We start from the raw sequence: 22,151 nt of genomic DNA on the forward strand, positions 1-22,151 counted from the left end.
TCCATACCAACTTGTGTATGGTAAGGCATGTCACCTGCCCGTGGAACTGGAACATAAAGCCTACTGGGCAACCAGATTTCTAAACTTTGATGCCAAATTAGCTGGAGAAAAAAGATTGCTCCAGCTAAATGAGCTAGAGGAATTCAGATTCACTGCTTTCGAAAATGCCAAGCTTTATAAAGAAAAATAAAAAAAATGGCATGACAGGAAGCTGTCATCTAGAATCTTTGAACCAGGACAAAAGGTTCTATTGTTTAACTCTAGGCTCAGGCTATTCCCCGGGAAACTGAAGTCCCGGTGGAGGGGACCATATGTGATTAGAAGTGTATCACCATATGGTTATGTGGAGCTTCAAGATATTGATTCTGATAAGAAGTTCATTGTTAATGGACAGAGAATCAAGCACTATCTTGAAGGCAATGTCGAGCAAGAGTGCTCAAGGCTGAAGCTAGATTAAAAGCTCAGCAAGGTCCAATTAAAGACAATAAAGAAGTGCTTGTTGGGAGGCAACCCAACCATGGGGCATCACTTCCTCTAAGCATTTTGCCCTATTCTTGATTTTATTTGTTTATATAAAGTTCATTGATCCTAAGGTAAAGAGTCAATTGTATAAGTTCACAGGGTTACAGAAGGATTCTGCACGCAAAACAGAGAAAAAGAGCTCACTGGCAAGAAAACGCCAGTAAAAGTCTGTTTTGGGCGTTCAACGCCCAACAAAAGCATCCACTGGGCGTTGAACGCCAGTAAGGATAGCCATCTGGGCGTTTAACGCCAGATTTACAGCATTCTGGGCGTTCAGAAAAACGCCCAGTAACAAAGGACTTCCTGGCGTTCAACGCCAGAAATAAGCAGCAGCTGGGCGTTGAACGCCCAGGAGAAGCAGCATTTGGGCGTTGAACGCCCAAAACATGCAGCGTTTGGGCGTTCAAACGCCAGGATGGTGGGGAGGAGGTAAATTCGTTTTTTCTTCATATTTTTCATTTTAATCTTAATTTTCATGTTTCAATTCATGATTTCTTGCATAAACATGTTAAGAACCCTGATTTCTAAAATCCCTAATTTCTAAAAATCCTACTTTAAAAATATCAAATGTATCTTAATCCATAAGCACAAACCCTCTTTTTCAATCCAATTCAACTCTTTTTCAAATTTTCAAAACAAATCTATCTTTTCACTCTAAAATCTTTTCAACTAATATCTTTTTCAAATCTCCGCATTATCTTTTTCAAAATCTAGACTTATCTTTTTCAAAAATCTTTCATATCTTTTCTTAAAAAAATTACATCTTTTCTTATCATACTTAAATCTTTTAAAACCATATCTTCTATCTTATCTTTCTCCCTATTTTCGAACCCACCCCCCCTCTCCCTTTAAATATGGGTTCGGCCTCCCTCCCCCTCCATCCACAATTGCACCTAGCTCTCCTTCTCTCTCTCTCCTTTCTTTTCTTCTGCTTGAGGACAAGCAAACCTCTAAGTTTGGTGTGCTTATCCGTGATCACTAAGATCATGGCTCCTAAAGGAAAATAACCAACTCCAAGAGGCAAGAAAGAGAGTGTTCCAAAACCACTTTGGAATCAAGGGAAGTTCTTAACTAAAGAACATTCAGACCATTATTACAAAATAATGGGTCTAAGATCAGTGATCCCGGAAGTTAGATTCGATCTGAAAGAAGACGAATATCCGGAGATCCAGGAGCAAATTCGAATCAGGAACTGGGAGATCCTAGCCAATCCTGAAACGAAAGTGGGAAGGAATATGGTCCAGGAGTTCTATGCTAATATGTGGCATACAGACAGGCAAAGACTATCTGGATCTGCTATCTATGACTATCGGACCTTGGTCAGAGGAAAGATTGTTCATACCCACCCTGACAAGATCAGGGAGATCTTAAAGCTACCTCAGCTGAAAGATGATCCAGACTCCTTCAATAGGAGAATGATGAGAACAGACAAGGGCCTGGATAAGATTCTAGAAGACATATGCATCCCTGGAGCCAGGTGGACCACCAGCACGAAGGGTGTTCCTAATCAACTCAAAAAAGAAGATCTCAAACCAGTCGCCAGAGGATGGCTGGACTTCATTGGGCATTCTCTGCTGCCCACTAGCAACCGTTCTGAAGTCACTATTAGAAGAGCAGTGATGATCCATTGCATCATGATGGGAAAAGAAGTGGAAGTTCATCAACTGATTTCAACTGAATTTTACAAAATTGCAAACAAAAATTCCAAAGATGCCAGGTTGGCTTATCCAAACTTGATTTCTATGCTCTGCAAGGACGCTGGAGTAAGGATGGGAATAACTGAGTATATCTCAATTGAGCGACCAATCACCAAAGCATCAATGGAAAAACAACAAGCACAGGATGACCCCATCAAGAAGAAAACACAGGAATTTCTCCCAGAAATCCCTCAATCTGAATACTGGGAGTATCTTGAAACATCAGTTACCAAGATACGAGAAGCTATGGAACAAATAATGAAAGAACAGAAGGAACAAAGTAGCATTCTTTGCTATTCGATTAAAGAACAGGAGGAGCAAGGGCGTGACTTAAGGGAATTGAAGCGCCAGAAATTATCTCTTGAAGGACCAAGCACCCCGCAGATTAGAGGAACATCCACTCCCCAGAACAAAGGTTGTTAAATTCCAATCTTAGCCTTAACTCTGTGATAACTGTTCTTATTCTAGTTTTACCTTAGGAGTCATATAGTAGTAATTAGTATCTATATTTTTTTCTTTGATTTTATCTCCAATTAAGCTATAATTTAATTTTCTCATCATCATCAAACATGAATAAAATAGAAGAATTTCTTTAGAATAAGAGGCAATAATTTTCGAGTTTTTAATAAGAAAATTCTAATTATTTACATGTGGTGGCAATGCTTTCTATCTTCTGAATGAATGCTTGAACAGTGCATATGTCTTTTGAATTTGATGTTTAAGACTGTTAAATATGTTGGCTCTTGAAAGAATGATGAACATGAGACATGTTACTGATAATCTGAAAAATCATAAAAATGATTCTTGAAGCAAGAAAAAGCAGCAAAGAACAAAAGCTTGCAGAAAAAAAAAGCAAGCAGAAAAAGCCAAAGCTCTTAAAACCAAAAGGCAAGAGAAAAAAGCCAATAGCCCTTAAAACCAAAAGGCAAGGGTAATAAAAAGGATCCAAGGCTTTGAGCATCAGTGGATAGGAGGGCCTAAAGGAATAAAATCCTGGTCTAAGCGGCTGAACCAAGCTGTCCCTAACCATGTGCTTGTGGCGTGAAGGTGTCAGGTGAAAACTTGAGACTGAGCGGTTAAAGTCAAGGTCCAAAGCAAAAAAAAGAAGAGTGTGCTTAAGAACTCTGGACACCTCTAATTGGGGACTTTAGCAAAGCTGAGCCACAATCTGAAAAGGTTCACCCAATTATGTGTCTGTGGCATTTATGTATCCGGTGGTAATACTGGAAAACAAAGTGCTTAGGGCCACGGCCAAGACTCATAAAGTAGCTGTGTTCAAGAATCATCATACTGAAATAGGAGAATCAATAACACTATCTGAATTCTAAGTTCCTATAGATGCCAATCACTCTGAGCTTCAATGGATAAAGCGAGATGCCAAAACTATTCGGAAGCAAAAAGCTACTAGCCCCGCTCATCTAATTAGAATCTGAGCTTCACTCAAAAAACTCTGAGATATTATTGTTTCTTGACTCATTTGTATTTTATTTTATTTATCTAGTTTCTTGAGGACAAGCAACAGTTTAAGTTTGGTGTTGTGATGAGCAGGTATTTTATACGCTTTTTGGGGTTAATTTCATATAGATTTTAGTATATTTTAGTTAGTTTTTAGTTTATTCTCATTACTTTCTAGGCAAAATTCATATTTATGGACTTTACTATGAGTTTGTGTATTTTTTTTGTAATTTTAGGTATTTTCTGGCTGAAATTGAGGGAGCTGAGCAAAAATCTGATTCAGGCTGAAAAAGGACTGCTGATGCTGTTGGATTCTGACCTCTCTACACTCAAAATGAAATTTCTGGAGCTACAGGAGTCCAAATGGCACGCTTCCAATTGCGTTGGAAAGTAGACATCCAGGGCTTTTCAACAATATATAATAGTTCATACTTTGCTCAAGGATAGATGACGTAAACTGGCGTTCAACGCCAGTTCCATGCTGCAGTCTGGTGTCCAGCGCCAGAAACAAGTCAAAAGTTGGAGTTCAACGCCAGAAATGGATCCAAAGCTGGCGTTGAACACCCAAAACAGCCCTATGCACGTGAGAAGCTTTAGTCTCAGCCCCAGCACACGCCAAGTAGGCCCCAGAAGTGGATTTCTGCACCATCTATCATAGTTTACTCATTTTCTGTAAACCTAGGTTACTAGTTTAGTATTTAAACAACTTTTAGAGATTTATTTTAGAGATCATGACATTTTAGATCTGAACTTTGTAATCTCTGATGGCATGAGTCTCTATACTCCACTGTTGGGGGTGAGGAGCTCTGCTGTGTCCTGATGAATTAATGCAAGTATTTCTGTTTTCTATTCAATCACGCTTGTTCCTATCTAAGATGTTCATTCGCACCTATTCATGATGAATGTGATGATCCGTGACACTCATCACCATTCTCAACCTATGAACGTGTGCCTGACAACCACCTCCGTTCTACATTAGATTGAATGAGTATCTCTTAGATTCCTTAATCGGAATCTCCGTGGTATAAGCTAGAATCCATTGGCAGCATCCTTGAGAATCTGGAAAGTCTAAACCTTGACTGTGGTATTCCTAGTAGGATTCTGGGATTGGATGACTGTGACGAGCTTCAAACTCGCGAGTGCTGGGCGTAGTGACAGACGTAAAAGGATAGCGAATCCTATTCCGGTATGATCGAGAACCTATAGATGATTAGTCGTGCGATGACAGCGCACCTGGACCATTTTCACTGAAAGGAAGGATGGTAGCCATTGACAACGGTGATCCTCCAAGACACAGCTTGCCATAGGAGGGACGTGCGTGCGTGAAGAAGAAGATAGGGAGAAAGTAGAGATTCAAAAGGCAAAGCATCTCCAAAACTCCAACATATTCTCATCTACTGCATAACAAGTAACCTTTAATTCATGCTCTCTTATTCATTTGCAAGTCAATTGATAACCACTAATTAATATCCTGACTAAGAGTTGCAAGATAACCATAGCTTGCTTCAAGCCAACAATCTCCGTGGGATCGACCCTTACTCACGTAAGGTATTACTTGGACGACCCAGTGCACTTGCTGGTTAGTTGTGCGGAATTACATAGTGTGAAGTAATTTTCGTGCACCAAGCACTCCATCATCCTTCATGAAATTAGAGAAGATCAAAAAGCAATGAGGGAGGAGCAACAAAGACAAGGAAGAGACATAGAAGAGCTCAAGGACATCATTGGTTCCTCAAGAAGGAAACGCCACCATCACTAAGGTGGACTCATTCCTTGTTCTTAAATTCTCTGTTTTTCATTTTCTTTATGTTAAGTGCTTATCCATGTTTGTGTCTTCATTACATGATCATTAGTATTTAGTAACTATGTCTTAAAGTTATAAATGTCCTATGTATCCGGTGGTAATACTGGAAAACAAAGTGCTTAGGGCCACGGCCAAGACTCATAAAGAAGCTGTGTTCAAGAATCATCATACTGAACTAGGAGAATCAATAACACTATCTGAACTCTGAGTTCCTATAGATGCCAATCATTCTGAACCTCAATGGATAGAGTGAGATGCCAAAACTATTCAAGAGGCAAAAAGCTACAAGTCCTGCTCATCTAATTGGAGCTATGTTTCATTGATATTTTGGAATTTATAGTATATTCTCTTCTTTTTATCCTATTTGATTTTCAGTTTCTTGGGGACAAGCAACAATTTAAGTTTGGTGTTGTGATGAGCGGATAATTTATACGCTTTTTGGCATTGTTTTTAGTATGTTTTTAGTAGAATCTGGTTACTTTTAGGGATGTTTTCATTAGTTTTTATGTTAAATTCACATTTCTGGACTTTACTATGAGTTTGTGTGTTTTTCTATGATTTCAGGTATTTTCTGGCTGAAATTGAGGGACTTGAGCAAAAATCAGATTCAGAGGTTGAAGAAGGACTGCTGATGCTGTTGGATTCTGACCTCCCTGCACTCAAAGTGAATTTTCTGGAGCTACAAAACTCAAAATCGCGCGCTTCCAATTGCGTTGGAAAGTAGACATCCAGGGCTTTCCAGAAATATATAATAGTCCATACTTTGACCGAGTTTAGACGACATAAAAGGGCGTTGAATGCCAGTTCTACGCTGTTGTCTGGAGTTAAACGCCAGAAACACGTTACAAGCCAGAGTTGAACGCCAGAAATACGTTACAAATTGGCGTTCAACTCCAAGAATGACCTCTGCACGTGTAACATTCAAGTTCAGCCCAAGCACACACCAAGTGGGCCCCGGAAGTGGATTTATGCATCAATTACTTACTTCTGTAAACCCTAGTAGCTAGTTTATTATAAATAGGACTTTTTACTATTGTATTAGACATCTTGGGACGTCTGGTTCTTAGATCATGGGGGCTGGCCTCTCGGCCATGCCTGAACTTTTCACTTATGTATTTTCAAACGGTAGAGTTTCTACACTCCATAGATTAAGGTGTGGAGCTCTGCTGTTCCTCATGAATTAATGCAAAGTACTACTGTTTTTCTATTAAATTCAACTTATTCCGCTTCTAAGATATTCATTCGCACTTCAACATGAATGTGATGAACGTGACAATCATCATCATTCCCTACGAACGCGTGCCTGACAACCACTTCCGTTCTACCTTAGATTGAATGAGTATCTCTTGGATCTCTTAATCAGAATCTTCGTGGTATAAGCTAGATTGATGGCGGCATTCATGAGAGTCCGGAAAGTCTAAACCTTGTTTGTGGTATTCCGAGTAGGGCTTTGGGATTGAATGACTGTGACGAACTTCAAACTCGCGAGTGCTGGGCGTAGTGACAGACGCAAAAGGAGGGTGAATCCTATTCCAGTATGATCAAGAACCTCAGATGATTAGCCGTGCTGTGACAGAGCATTTGGACCATTTTCACAAGAGGATAGGATGCAGCCATTGACCACGGTGATGCCTCCAGACGATTAGTCATGCAGTGACAGTGCATCGGACCATTTTCCATAGAGGATTAAAAGTAGCCATTGATAATGGTGATGTCCTTACATAAAGCCATCCATGGAAAGGAGTAAGACTGATTGGATGAAGACAGCAGGAAAGCAGAGGTTCAGAGGAACGAACACATCTCCATACACTTATTTGAAATTCCCACTAATGATATACATAAGTATTTCTATCTCTATTTTCTGTTTATTTATTATAAATTTCGAAAACTCCATAACCATTTGATATCCGCCTGACTGAGATTTACAAGGTGACCATAGCTTGCTTCAAGCCGACAATCTCCGTGGGATCGACCCTTACTCACGTAAGGTTTATTACTTGGATGACCCAGTGCACTTGCTGGTTAGTTGTATCGAAGTTGTGAATGAAAAACGATTTATTAAGACGTGCGTACAGAGTTTTTGGCGCCGTTGCCTAAGATCACAATTTCGTGCACCAGTGGCTAAAATATAATTAATTCTAAATTAAACTCAACAATTTAGATGCAAATTTACTAGGAAAAGATAGATAAGATGCTCACGCATCACAACACCAAACTTAAACTGTTGCTTGTCCTCAAGCAACCAAAACTAATATAAGCTTATGATGTGAATTTACATGAGAATGAGAGTTTGATTAAGCTCATGTCTCTTTTTATAGTGGGGTTTATAACTGTAATCCTGAATAGGTTTGGCATCTCACTCTCCTTTGAATCAGAAGGATGTCACTGTTATATGGAATTAGAATCCGGATAATATTATGAATTCTCTGATCTTTTATATTTTAGTTTAATCCTTGAACACAGCAAAATTTACTTTAATTTATTTTTCTTTGGTGCTTTTCACCTTTAAGCCTAGCCGTGACTTTAAATGTTTTGTCTCAAGCTTTACTTGACACAGAAACACCACAAGCACTTAACTGGGGAACTCTCTTTGAGTTCTTGATTTTTTCTTTTAATTACTCCCAGACAGTCGTGCTCAAAGCCTTTGGCATACTCTGTTAAACGCACTTGGTCTCGACTCTAAGTGTTCTATCTCAAGGATTACTTGACACACTCACACCACAAGCATATGACTAGGGAAACAACTCTTTGAGCTTTTAATCATGTCCGACCTCCCTAGTCATTGATGCTCAGAGCCTTGGACCTTGCTTTTATTTTATTTTATTTTATTTTATTTTTTCGCTGTATCTTTTGCTCCAAGGATTAAATTTTTATTTATTTCAGAGAAGGCATAATAATTCTCTAAATTCCTGTTCCTTATACATCAACATCCCTTGATTCAAATTCAAATATACACTGTTCATATCATGCATTCAAAAAATCACAGAAAATACCACCACATTTAAGTAAATAAGACTATTCTTAAAATTAAACTCAATTTCTCATGCAATACTTCACTTCTTTTTCTTTTCTTTTTAGATTCAAGTTCAGTGAGTGGTACATGAAACATCTTTTCAGCATTAAAGCAATTAAAAGAAAACTAATCCTATGATTCTAACTAATAAAAGATCATGCAACAAACAAAGCAAAATAGCAGAAAACTGGAACATAACGTAGAAGAAGAAGGGGAGGAATAAAAATGAAAGGAACTCAACCACCTTAGTTATCATAGCGGTTGCTTTATTCTTCAGGTTGTGCTCCTCAATTAAGATGATTTGCCTCCCTTTTGTGCCAGAAAACCAATAAGCGCAGCGTCCAACAACACTAAACTTAAAGGTTTGCTTGTACTCAAGCAAATAAGAACTGAAAATAGAAGAGACAAATATTATGAGGAGAGAAAAATAAAAGGATAAAAGAATAGGAGAGAATTAAGATTGGGAGAGAGGAGAAAAAAAACTGGGTGGCGAACTAGTGTGGCGCAAGCGACGCGAACGCGTGCAGCATGCGTTCGCGTGGGTCACAAAATTTCCATAATGACGCGTTAGCGTCAGGCACGCGATCGCGTGCCCTGGGTTTTGTGCGATTCGCGCGAAGCCAGCCGCGCGCCCGCGCGACTTTCTGTTCGCATAGCTTGGGAACCAAAATTTCATACGACGCGTTCGCGTCACGCATGCGAACGCGTGGATGGACATATGTGCAATTGACGCGGACGCGTCAGTCACGCGTCCGCGTGACCAAATTTGTGCTTCTAGCACACTTTCTGTCCCAAGCCAGCACAACTCTCTGCCCAAACACTCTTTTACGTCGAATTTGCAGGTCACGTGTCCGCGTCAGTGACGCGTCCGCGTGAATGGCGAAAATCACAAATGACGCACGTGGGATCGTTTGTGCAAAAGGCTCCATTCCTGTGCCACTCCCGCGCAACTCTCTGTCAGATGTCATTATTCACGCACAAATAAGTGACGCGTCCGCGTCAGTAACGCTATCGCGTCGTGTGCCTTCTCTCGCTTCTCTCTCTTTTTTTTTTTGAATCATTGAAGTATTCAGTTCCTGGAATAATATAGCTGCATGATCAGAAAATTAGTAAGAACTCAAATAAAATAAATAAGAAAACTACTACTATGAAAAATAGCTAAGGATACGAAGTTAACGGGTTGCCTCCCGATAAGCGCTTCTTTAACGTCATTAGCTTGATGGTCAGTTCTGCTAGTTCAGCAGATGAGTGGACCTCTGGCGATCAATCTCGCCTCCAAGATAGTGCTTCAGCCTCTGGCCATTCACTGTAAATTTTCTGTCAGAATTCTCTTCTTGTATTTCCACATGACCATATGGTGAAGCTCTGGTAACCACAAACGGCCCTGACCATCGAGATTTCAGCTTCCCGGGAAAGAATTTGAGCCTTGAATTATATAGAAGCACTCTTTGTCCTGGCTCAAAGACTCTGATGGCAATCCTTTTGTCATGCAGTAACTTGGTTCTTTCCTTATAGAGCTTGGCATTCTCATAGGCTGAATATCTGAATTCATCAAGCTCATTTAACTGAAGCATACGCTTGGTTCGTGCAGCTTCCGAATCAAGATTCAGATACCTGATTGCCCATTAAGCTTTATGCTTCAGCTCAACTGGCAAGTGACAGGCTTTGCCATAGACCAACTGATAAGGGGACATGCCAATGGGAGTCTTGTATGCTGTCTGGTAAGCCCAGAGAGCATCATCAAGCTTCCTAGACCAGTCCTTTCTGGAAATACTGATGGTCTTCTCTAGAATCCTCTTAAGTTCCCTGTTGGAAACTTTAACCTGTCCACTTGTCTGAGGGTGATAGGGGATTGCCACTTTATGATGAACTCCATATCTCTGTAGAAGAGAGTCCAACTGTCTGTTACAGAAATGGCTTCCTCCATCACTAATAAGTGTCCTTGGAACACCAAACCGGCTAAAAATATATCTCTGAAGAAAGCTCATTACCACTTTGGCATCATTGGTGGGCAAAGCCATAGCTTCCACCCATTTGGACACATAGTCGACTGCCACTAGAATATAGTTGTTTGAATGTGAGGGTGGAAAAGGTCCCATGAAATCAATACCCCACACATCAAACAACTCAACCTCAAGAATTCCCTGCTGTGGCATTTCATGGTTGGCGGGGAGATTTGCAGCTTTTTCACATTTGCCACAGTGCTTCACAAATGCCCTTGAGTCTCTGAAAAGAGTCGGCCAGTAAAACCCGCTCTGAAGGACTATTGTGGCTGCCCTTTCACCACCAAAGTGGCCTCCATAATCAGACCCATGACAGTGCCAAAGAATCTTCTGCTTTTCCTCATCCGGGATACATCTCCGGATTATTCCATCTGAGCACCTTTTAAAAAGGTATTGTTCTTCCCAAATGTAGTACTTTGCATCAGTTAGTAGCTTCTTCACCTGTTGCCTACTGTACTCCCTTGGGATAAAATTCATGGCCTTATAATTTGCAATGTCTGCAAACCATGGTGCCTACTGAATGAGGAACAATTGCTCATCTGGGAACGTCTCAGTCACAGCTGTGGGTGGTTGTACTCCTGCTTTCGGCTCAATTCTGGAAAGATGGTCAGCTACTTGATTCTCTGACCCTTTTCTGTCTTTTATCTCAATATCAAACTCCTGAAGGAGCAACACCCATCTGATTAATCTTGGTTTAGAATCCTATTTGGTTAGAAGGTACTTCAAAGCAGCATGATCAGTATAAATAATAACCTTAGAACTAAGTAAATAGGACCTAAACTTATCAACAGCGTACACAACAGCTAATAATTCCTTTTCTGTAGTTGTGTAATTCTTTTGGGCATTATTTAACACACGACTGGCATAGTAAATGACATGTACAAGCTTACCATGCCTCTGTCCTAAAACAGCTCCTATAGCAAAATCACTAGCATCACACATTAATTCAAATGGTAGATCCCAGTCAGGGGGAGCTATAATGGGGCAGAGGTAAGGTTAGCTTTCAAAGTTTCAAAAGCATGCAGACAATCAGAATCAAATACAAAAGGGACATCAGCAACCAAAAGGTTGCTTAGAGGTTTTGCAATTTTAGAAAAATCCTTTATAAATCTTCTATAAAATCCTGCATGACCCAAGAAACTCCTGATTGCCTTAACATTAGTTGGTGGTGGTAATTTTTCAATTACCTCTACTTTTGCTCTATCAACCTCAATTTCTTTACTTGAAATCCGGTGTCCAAGAACAATACCTTCTGTAACCATAAAATGGTATTTTTCCCAATTTAAAACAAGGTTTGATTCTTGACACCGTTTCAAGACAAGAGTTAAATGTTTAAGGCAGGATTCAAAAGAATTACCAAAAACAGAAAAGTCATCCATAAATACCTCAATAAACTTTTCAACCATATCAGAAAAAATTGAAAGCATACACCTCTGAAAAGTTGCTGGAGCATTGCAAAGTCCAAAAGGCATTCTCCCCTTCCCCCTTACTCTTTCGTTTTTCTTTGTTATTTATAATTCAGTCGCTAATCCACTAACTGTTTGATATATTGCATCACTCACACTAACAGTAATTCTGATAGAAATACTTTCTGCACCTATTTTTCCTTGCTTGTACTTGTTGGTTGTATGCAGGGAGAAGAAGCGGGGCTTCAACTTCCTTCGATTCTGAACCAGAGAGGACCTTCCTTAGATTAAGGAGGGAAGCAAGAGAAAAAAGAGTGGTAGGCACTGAGGGAGAGGAGGAACACTTTGAACCAAACATGGAAGAAAACATGGAAAACCACCATGAAGAAGAGGCTCATAACCATGGCGGAGGAGGTCGAGCAAATCATGTTGGGGAGGATAGAAGAGTTTTAGGCTCCTACATCAATCCAAACCCAGGAAACTGTGGAAGTAGCATCCAAAAGCCAACAATCCACGCCAACAATTTTGAACTAAAACCACAGCTCATCACCCTTGTTCAGAACAACTGTTCATTCGGAGGAGGTGTCCAAGAAGACCCCAATAAACATCTAACCACCTTCCTGAGAATATGTGACACAGTGAAGTCTAATGGTGTTCATCCTGACACCTATAGACTGCTTCTATTCCCATTCTCACTCAAGGATAAAGCAGCCAAGTGGCTGGAGGCTTTCCCGAATGAGAGCTTGTGATCTTGGGAGGATGTAGTGAAAAAATTCTTAGCAAGATTCTACCCCCCTCAACGAATCAATCGGCTGAGAGTAGAGGTTCAAAATTTCAGGCAACAAGATGGTGAAACCCTATATGAAGCATGGGAGAGGTTTAAGGACTTAACAAGGAGGTGCCCACCTGATATGTTCAATGAATGGGTACAGCTGCACATTTTCTATGAAGGCCTGTCATATGAATCAAAGAAGGCAGTAGACCATTCCTCTGGAGGATCCTTGAACAAGAAAAAGACCATTGAAGAAGCCATAGATGTCATTGAGACTGTAGCTGAGAATGACTACTTCTATGCTTCCGAAAGAGGAAACACTAGAGGAGTGATAGAGCTAAACAATGTAGATGCTCTGCTGGCTCAAAACAAGCTCATCACCAAGCAGCTAGCTGACCTCACCAAGAAGATGGAGAGGAACCAAGTAGCAGCAATCACCACTTCATCAACAACCCAAGAAGGAGTGAATGAAGAGGCAGAGGGTAGTCATGAGCAAGCCAACTACATTGGGAATTCACCTAGACAGAACTATGATCCATACTCCAAGACCTACAACCCTGGATGGAGGAACCACCCAAACTTTGGGTGGGGAAATCAGCAAGATCAAAACCAAAAACAGAGGACATATCAACACCCCCATAACAATACTTCTCCACATCCATATCAAAACCAAAACAACACCTCTCATCCTTCCACCTCTAATCCCAATCTACCATCATTTGATGACAAACTCTCTAAGATTGAAACCTTGCTTGAAGGAATATGCCAAGAGATTCACGACAACAAGGTGTTCAAAGAGGAGGTGCGAACCAATATCAAGAACCAGGGAGAGACCATCAAGAAGTTGGAATTCCAAGTGGGATGTCTATCTGAAAAGATTCCCAAACCTACTGATAGCTTCCCAAGTGACACAGAGAAAAACCCGAGAGGCGAAGCAAAGAAAGTAAGATGGGAAGATTGCAAGATGGTCACCACAAGTGATAAGGAAACTGAAGACAAGCAAAGCACACCGTCAGAACAACCTGAAGACACCTCAACAGAGGAGGAGGAAAAAGATCACCAAGAACCAGAAATCTCACAACAAGAGCTGTTGAGACTCTATGCACCCTTCCCCCAACTGCTCAATGGTGCTGTGGGGAAGAGAATATACTCAAGGTTCCTAGATTTGTTTGCATCTCTGCATGTAAACATACCATTCATCAAGGCCATCCAACAAATGCCTGCATTCATCAAATATATGAAGGAACTTCTTCCCAGGAAAAGCTCACTCAAAGGAGGCCAGACTATAGTGATGAACAAGGAATGCAGTGCCCTCATTCAACCTGAATTGCCTGCAAAAAGAAAAGACCCAGGGAGTTTTCATATCCCCTGTGCCATAGGAGAAACAATGTTCGATAGAGCACTCTGCGATTTGGGGGCAAGCATCAACTTACTTCCCTTATCTCCGGTGAAGAGGCTGCAGATCAATGAGATAATGCCCACAGATGTAGTCATCAGGCTGGCTGACAAAAGTCAAAAGCAAGCAATAGGAGTGGTGGAGAATGTGTTGTTAAAGGTTGGGAAATACTTTCTCCCAACAGACTTTGTCATTCTGGACATGGAAGAGAGTCACACTCACCCAATCATATTGGGAAGACCATTCCTAGCTACAGCCAGAGCACTCATAGATGTGGAGCAAGGGGAGCTAATATTGAGGATCCATGATGAACGACTCAGCTTTAATGTCTTTAAACTCTCACAAGAAGCAGACCAAGAGCACAAAAAACCAAGCAAAGATCATAATGAGATGCTGAAAGAGGAAGCAAGCACTGAAGCACAACCAGCCCATCCAGGAAAGCCCTTGGATGATGAACAAAGAAATAAGCAGTTGTCACAGCTCAAGGGAAAACTGGAGAACCTAAACCACCAGAGACATGTGAAGGAAACAACAAAATTCCCTTAGAAGAAGAGGTCACCGAGAGCAAGGCAACATCAAAAGGAACAAAGAAGAAGGTACCAAGGAGGTGGAGGAACAAGAAGATCCCTACGGAAGACTTCTCTCCAGGGGATAGAGTGATCTCAGCTTACTTCCCAGATATCCCCCCTAATCTCCCCACTGTACCATCTCAGTTACCTAAGGTCTTCACTATCAACAGAGTTCTCTCCCTGGAACATGTAGAGATCATTGATACAACCAATGGATATAAGTCCACAGCAAGAGGGGAGGACTTTAAGCATTACCAACCACCCTGATGAGGGAGAAACGTCAAGCTAGTGACACTAAAGAAGCGCTTCATGGGAGGCAACCCATGTTTTATATGCTTTTAGAAGATAGTGAATAAGTCAACATTTATGAATTCTAACCCAAACTTGGCAAACACCTGGTGAAATCCTTATTGTGCAGTATATAGTGAAGAACAAGTTTGGTGTTCAAAGCATGCCAAGAAAGCATGAATGCAACTCAGAGTATGCTAGTCTTGGAGCTTCGAACAGAACTTTTCATCACAGTGCTCCAAACTAAGTTTGGTGCCACCAAAGTGCATATAAGGACACACAGTAGTTAGTTAGTTGGAATTCATGAATAAACAATCTAATCTTTTCTTCTCTTTATTAATTCTAGCCGTAAAGTTAAATTGTCTTTTTTTTATATATTATTTCTTATTTTTCTTATTTTATTAGGGAAGAAGAAAAGGAGCATTAAAGGGATAGATTGGACAACTAAACGAAGAAGGTTCGGACACCACAAAAGGAGGGACTACACACTTGTTCTAAAAAGGGAATGCATTGGAAAATGTTGCCATGCAACATTGAAAAGAATGGGACCCCTAAAAGACCGAGCAATCTCCATCATAAAGTGATGATCCTTGTCCTTTATCCATGCATAACCCCAATCGTCCATCAAGCAACCACTCTATCAATCCACACCCTCCATTCTCTCACAACTTCTCTATATAAATGACCCTTGTTCCGTACCCACCTTCACTTTCATCACCCACTCTTCACACCTCTTCATTTCGGAACAAGGTACTTCCTACCCCATTACAAACATTTCCCCCTCACTCTCTTCATTGTAATAAAACCCTAAACAACCAAAAGTCTCCACACCCTTACCACCTTCACACATTAACTCTCATTCATGGCATCTTCGAGTTCTAAAAGAAGGAAGGGAAAGGAACCTATGGAACAACACCTATATGATGAAAAGAGATTTAGAAGCTTGCATCATGCATTGCAATACGGGTGGATGGTTGATAAGGAAATCATTTATGAGCTAGGATTTCAAGTTAAGAAAACTAAGTGCCCCGAAATCACAGAGAAGGTAGAAAAGAGAAGATGGGAGCTCCTCACTGATCCGGTCATTAAGGTGAATGCAAATCTCATAAGAGAATTTTATGCAAATGCAGTCTGATATGATAAGGCGGATGAGTCATATACAAGCTTTGTGAAAGGAAAGATGGTGGATTTTGGTCCCATGAGTGTCATGAGGGCATTAAAGCTACGGTCCATACCGTTTGAAGAAGAGAGTTATCACTCAAGATTGGACAACAACCCCAATTATGACTAGATTTTGCAAGACATTTGTGTACCCAGAGCTGACTGGGAAAGGTCTGCGGGCAGGAAACCAAAGTTCATCAAAAGAACAGATCTCACTCCTGAAGCCAAGGGGTGGTTTGAACTCGTGAGGAGGTCTATACTCCCAGCTGCAAACAACTCGGAGGTGAATCTCAAGAGAGCCACAATGGTGCACTGTATACTCAAAGGAGGAGAAATCAAGGTTCATGAACTCATAACTGAAGGCATTAGAAAGATAGCAGAGAAAAGCAACTCAAGAGGAACGTTAGGTTACCCCAGCACTATTTACCGACTGTGCAAGAAAGCTGGGGTGGTGTTTGAAGATGAGGACCCCGTGTGGATAAAAGAAGGCATTCCAATAACTGTCCGAAGGATGAATGCTGCCGCATCCCCCCTGCCTCAACGGAAGCAAAGGAAGAGGCCAGCCCCTCAAGTAGTGGAAGGACAAGTCTTAGAGGGGCAAGCACTAGCCACCTTGGATATGCACCAATTGCAGGAAGCCATTGATGGCCTATCTCGACAATATTTGGAAAGCCAAGGAGCACAAAAAGAGCTGCAACTACAGATGATAGGACAGTGGTGCACGAAATTGTGATCTCAGGCAACGGCGCCAAAAACTATGTACGCACGTCTTAATAAATTGTTTTTCATTCACAACTTCGATACAACTACCAGCAAGTGCACTGGGTCGTCCAAGTAATAAACCTTACGTGAGTAAGGGTCGATCCCACGGAGATTGTTGGTATGAAGCAAGCTATGGTCATCTTGTAAATCTCAGTCAGGCGGATATAAAATAGTTATGGAGTTTTCGAAAATAAATAATAAACTAAGGATAGAAATACTTATGTAAATCATTGGTGAGAATTTCAGATAAGCGTATAGAGATGCATTCGTTCCTCTGAACCTCTGCTTTCCTGTTGTCTTCATCCAATCAGTCTTACTCCTTTCCATGGCTGGCTTTATGTAAGGACATCACCATCGTCAATGGCTACTTTTAATCCTCTCTGGAAAATGGTCCGATGCGCTGTCACTGCATGGCTAATCGTCTGGAGGCATCACCTTTGCCAATGGTTGCATCCTATCCTCTTGTGAAAATGGTCCAAATGCTCTGTCACAGCACGGCTAATCATCTGAGGTTCTCGATCATACTGGAATAGGATTCACCCTCCTTTTGCGTCTGTCACTACGCCCAGCAATCGCGAGTTTGAAGTTCGTCATAGTCATTCAATCCCAGAGTCCTACTCGGAATACCACAGACAAGGTTTAGACTTTCCGGACTCTCATGAATGCCGCCATCAATCTAGCTTACACCACGAAGATTCTGATTAAGAGATCCAAGAGATAGTCATTCAATCTAAGGTAGAACGGAAGTGGTTGTCAGGCACGCGTTCATAGGGAATGATGATGATTGTCACATTCATCACATTCAGGTTGAAGTGCGAATGAATATCTTAGAAGCGGAATAAGTTGAATTGAATAGAAAAACAGTAGTACTTTGCATTAATCTTTGAGGAACAGCAGAGCTCCACACCTTAATCTATGGAGTGTAGAAACTCTACCGTTAAAAATACATAAGTGATGAAGGTTCAGGCATGGCCGAGACGCCAGCCCCCAAAACGTGATCACAAGATCAAAAATACAATCCAGGATCCCAAATACAATAGTAAAAAGTCCTATTTATAATAAACTAGCTACTAGGGTTTACAGAAGTAAGTAATTGATGCATAAATCCACTTTCGGGGCCCACTTGGTGTGTGCTTGGGCTGAGCTTGAGTGTTACACGTGCAGAGGCTCTTTCTGGAGTTGAACGCCAGGTTGTAACGTATTTCTGGCGTTCAACTCTGGTTTGTGACGTGTTTCTGGCGTTTAACTCCAGACAGCAGCGTAGAACTGGCGTTCAACGCCCTTTTACGTCGTCTAAACTTGGCCAAAGTATGGACTATTATATATTGCTGGAAAGCCCTGGATGTCTACTTTTCAACGCAATTGGAAGCGCGCCATTTTGAGTTCTGTAGCTCCAGAAAATCCACTTTGAGTGGAGGGAGGTCAGAATCCAACAGCATCAGCAGTCCTTATTCAACCTCTGAATCTGATTTTTGCTCAAGTCCCTTAATTTCAGCCAGAAAATACCTGAAATCATAGAAAAACACACAAACTCATAGTAAAGTCCAGAAATGTGAATTTAACATAAAAACTAATGAAAACATCCCTAAAAGTAACTAGATTCTACTAAAAAAAATACTAAAAATAATGCCAAAAAGCATATAAATTATCCGCTCATCACAACACCAAACTTAAATTGTTACTTGTCCCCAAGCAACTGAAAATTAAATAGGATAAAAAGAAGAGAATATACTATAAATTCCAAACTATCAATGAAACATAGCTCCAATCAGATGAGCGGGACTTGTAGCTTTTTGCCTCTTGAATAGTTTTGGCATCTCACTTTATCCATTGAGGTTCAGAATGATTGGCATCTATAGGAACTCAGAGTTCAGATAGTGTTATTGATTCTCCTAGTTCAGTATGATGATTCTTGAACATAGCTTCTTTATGAGTCTTGGCCGTGGCCCTAAGCACTTTGTTTTTCAGTATTACCACCGGATACATAAATGCCACAGACACATAACTGGGTGAACCTTTTCAGATTGTGACTCAGCTTTGCTAAAGTCCCCAATTAGAGGTGTCCAGGGTTCTTAAGCACACTCTTTTTTTTTGCTTTGGACCTTGACTTTAACCGCTCAGTCTCAAGTTTTCACTTGACACCTTCACGCCGCAAGCACATGGTTAGGGATAGCTTGGTTTAGCCGCTTAGGCCAGGATTTTATTCCTTTAGGCCCTCCTATCCACTGATGCTCAAAGCCTTGGGATCCTTTTTATTTACCCATGCCTTTTGGTTTTAAGGGTTACTGGATTTTTGCTCTTGCCTCTTGGTTTTAAGAGCTTTTGGCTTTTTCTGCTTGCTTTTTCTTTTTTTTTTCTATTTTTTTCTCCATTTTTTTTTCTGCAAGCTTTGTTCTTTGCTGCTTTTCTTGCTTCAAGAATCATTTTTATGATTTTTCAGATTATCAAATAACATGTCTCCTTGTCATCATTCTTTCAAGAGCCAACATATTTAACATTCTTAAACAACAACTTCAAAAGACATATGCACTGTTCAAGCATTCATTCAGAAAACAAAAAGCATTGTCACCATATCAATATAATTAAACTAAGTTCAAGGATAAATTCAAAACTCATGTACTTCTTGTTCTTTTGAATTAAAACATTTTTCATTTAAGAGAGGTGATGGATTCATAGGACATTCATAACTTTAAGACAAAGTTACTAAATACTAATGATCATGTAATAAGACACAAACATGGATAAGCACTTAACATAGAAAACGAAAAATAGAGAAAGTAAGAACAAGGAATGAGTCCACCTTAGTGATGGTGGTGTTTCCTTCTTGAGGAACCAATGATGTCCTTGAGCTCTTCTATGTCTCTTCCTTGTCTTTGCTGCTCCTCCCTCATTGCTTTTTGATCTTCTCTTATTTCATGAAGGATGATGGAGTGCTCTTGATGTTCCACCCTTAGTTGTCCCATGTTGGAACTTAATTCTCCTAGGGAGGTGTTGATTTGCTCCCAAAATTTCTGTGGAGGAAAGTACATCCCTTGAGGTATCTCAGGGATTTCTTGATGATGAGCTTCTTCATGTGCCTGTTGAGATCCATGAATGTGCTCTCTTGTTTGCTCCATCCTTTTCTTAATGATGGGCTTGTGAGATGAATCTTTCCATCTCTCATGGCTCAGAGGTGGAAGCAATTGTCTTCCCTTTCCTCTTTCTTGAGGTTTCTCTGGCCTTAAGTGCCATCAATGGTTATGGAAAAACAAAAAAGCTATGCTTTTACCACACTGATGAGCGGATAATTTATACGCTTTTTGGCATTGTTTTTAGTATTTTTTAGTAGAATCTAGTTACTTTTAGGGATGTTTTCATTAGTTTTTATGTTAAATTCACATTTCTGGACTTTACTATGAGTTTGTGTGTTTTTCTGTGATTTCAGGTATTTTCTGGCTGAAATTGAGGGACTTGAGCAGAAATCAGATTCAGAGGTTGAAGAAGGACTGCTGATGCTGTTGGATTCTGACCTCCCTGCACTCAAAATGGATTTTCTGGAGCTACAGAACTCAACATGGCGCGCTTCCAATTGCATTGGAAATTAGACATCCAGGGCTTTCCAGCAATATATAATAGTCATACTTTGCCCAAGTTTAGATGATGCAAACTGGCGTTCAACGCCAGTTCTCTGCCCAATTCTGGCGTCCAGCGCCAGAAACAAGTTGCAAAGTGGAGTTCAACGCCCAAAATGGCACAAAAGCTGGCGTTCGACTCCAAGAAGGACCTCTACACGTGCAACACTCAAGCTCAGCCCAAGCACAAACCAAGTGGGCCACGGAAGTGGATTTATGCATCAATTACTTACTTCTGTAAACCCTAGTGACTAGTTTATTATAAATAGAACTTCTTATCATTATATTCACAGTCTTGGTTACTCTGGTTCCCCTCTGGGGCCGAGACCAATGAACTCCATTCACTTATGTATTTTTAACGGTAGAGTTTCTACACTCCATAGATAAAGGTGTAGAGCTCTGCTGTTCCTCAAAGATTAATGCAAAGTACTACTGTTTTCTATTCAATTCATCTTATTTCGCTTCCAAGATATTCATTCGCACTTCAACCTGAATGTGATGAACGTGACAATCATCATCATTCCCTATGAACGCATGCCTGACAACCACTTCCGTTCTATATTAGATTGAATGAGTATCTCTTAGATCTCTTAATCGGAATCTTCGTGGTGTAAGCTGATGCCAAGGCATCTTAGGCTAGTTTCACTAGTATTTTTCTGTTAGTTTTAGTGGTTTTATGCATTTTCTTGAGCTTAAAGTAACCAAGAATGGTTAAAAGAATAACAAAGCAATGAACCATCCAAACAATATGATTTTGATGCAAATTCCATGAGTTTTAGTTATATTACTTGAATGCTATGAATGGAAGATTTCTCATGAAATTTTGCAAGACTTTGATGCAATTGTTTGGATGATTTCAGGGAAGAAGAGGCTAGGCAAGGAAGCAACAAAGTCAATAAAGGAAGCTTGAATATCACATGTGGAGTTTAAGTTCCAGTTTAAGCCTAAACTGGAGCTTAAACGCCAGAATCATGAAGGCTAAGAAATGATGAAACTGAAGTTTAACCTTCAGTTTAACCTTAAACTGGAGGTTAAACGCCAGAATGAGAATGCCAATCAGGAAGCATTTCCACGTTTAACCTCCAGTTTAACCTTAAACTGGAGGTTAAACGCCAGAAATGGGAAGTGCACCAGGGAGCCATTCCACGTTTAAGCTCCAGTTTGACCTTAAACTGGAGCTTAAACGTGTTCGACCAAGTTTTCTCCTCCAGGGTTGCTTTCTCCATTTCCACGTTTAAGCTCCAGTTTAACCTCAAACTGGAGCTTAAACGTGTTCGACCTCCAGGATGCCTCCTTCCATTTCCACGTTTAACCTCCAGTTTAACCTTAAACTGGAGGTTAAACGTGTTCGACCTCCAGGGCTGCCTTTTCTATCTCCACGTTTAAGCTTCAGTTTAACCTTAAACTGAAGCTTAAACGTGTTCGACTAAGTTACCCTCCAGGGCTGCCTTCTTCCTTTTCCACGTTTTAGCTTCAGTTTAACCTTAAACTGAAGCTTAAACGTGCTTCCACAAAAGGCATCACTGGAAGTGTCTGGCGTTTAAGCTACAGTTTAAGCTTAAACTGCAACTTAAACGCCACTCTTGGAAAAGGTTTCTGGGCCAACAATATTGCGGTTTAAGTTAGTATTTGAGCACAAACATTAACTTAAACTTACTCTGGTATGAAACCCAATTGAATATCATGGTTTAT

General features: G+C 40.5%; 1 non-coding gene and 1 pseudogene across 1 annotated transcript; one reads left to right on the forward strand and one right to left on the reverse strand.

The window, feature by feature from the left end:
* LOC148578823 (uncharacterized) overlaps window positions 1-22,151 on the forward strand; it is a 76,109-nt pseudogene that overhangs the window by 22,865 nt on the left and 31,093 nt on the right.
* LOC148578825 (small nucleolar RNA R71) lies at window positions 12,711-12,816 on the reverse strand. Its single transcript, XR_015902910.1, has one exon. It is a non-coding gene; the product is annotated as a small nucleolar RNA R71 (small nucleolar RNA).

The sequence above is a fragment of the Arachis ipaensis genome, chromosome B1, assembly GCF_059453495.1.
Source record: "Arachis ipaensis isolate K30076 ecotype BB chromosome B1, ASM5945349v1, whole genome shotgun sequence".
In the NCBI taxonomy this organism is placed as follows: Eukaryota; Viridiplantae; Streptophyta; class Magnoliopsida; order Fabales; family Fabaceae; genus Arachis; species Arachis ipaensis.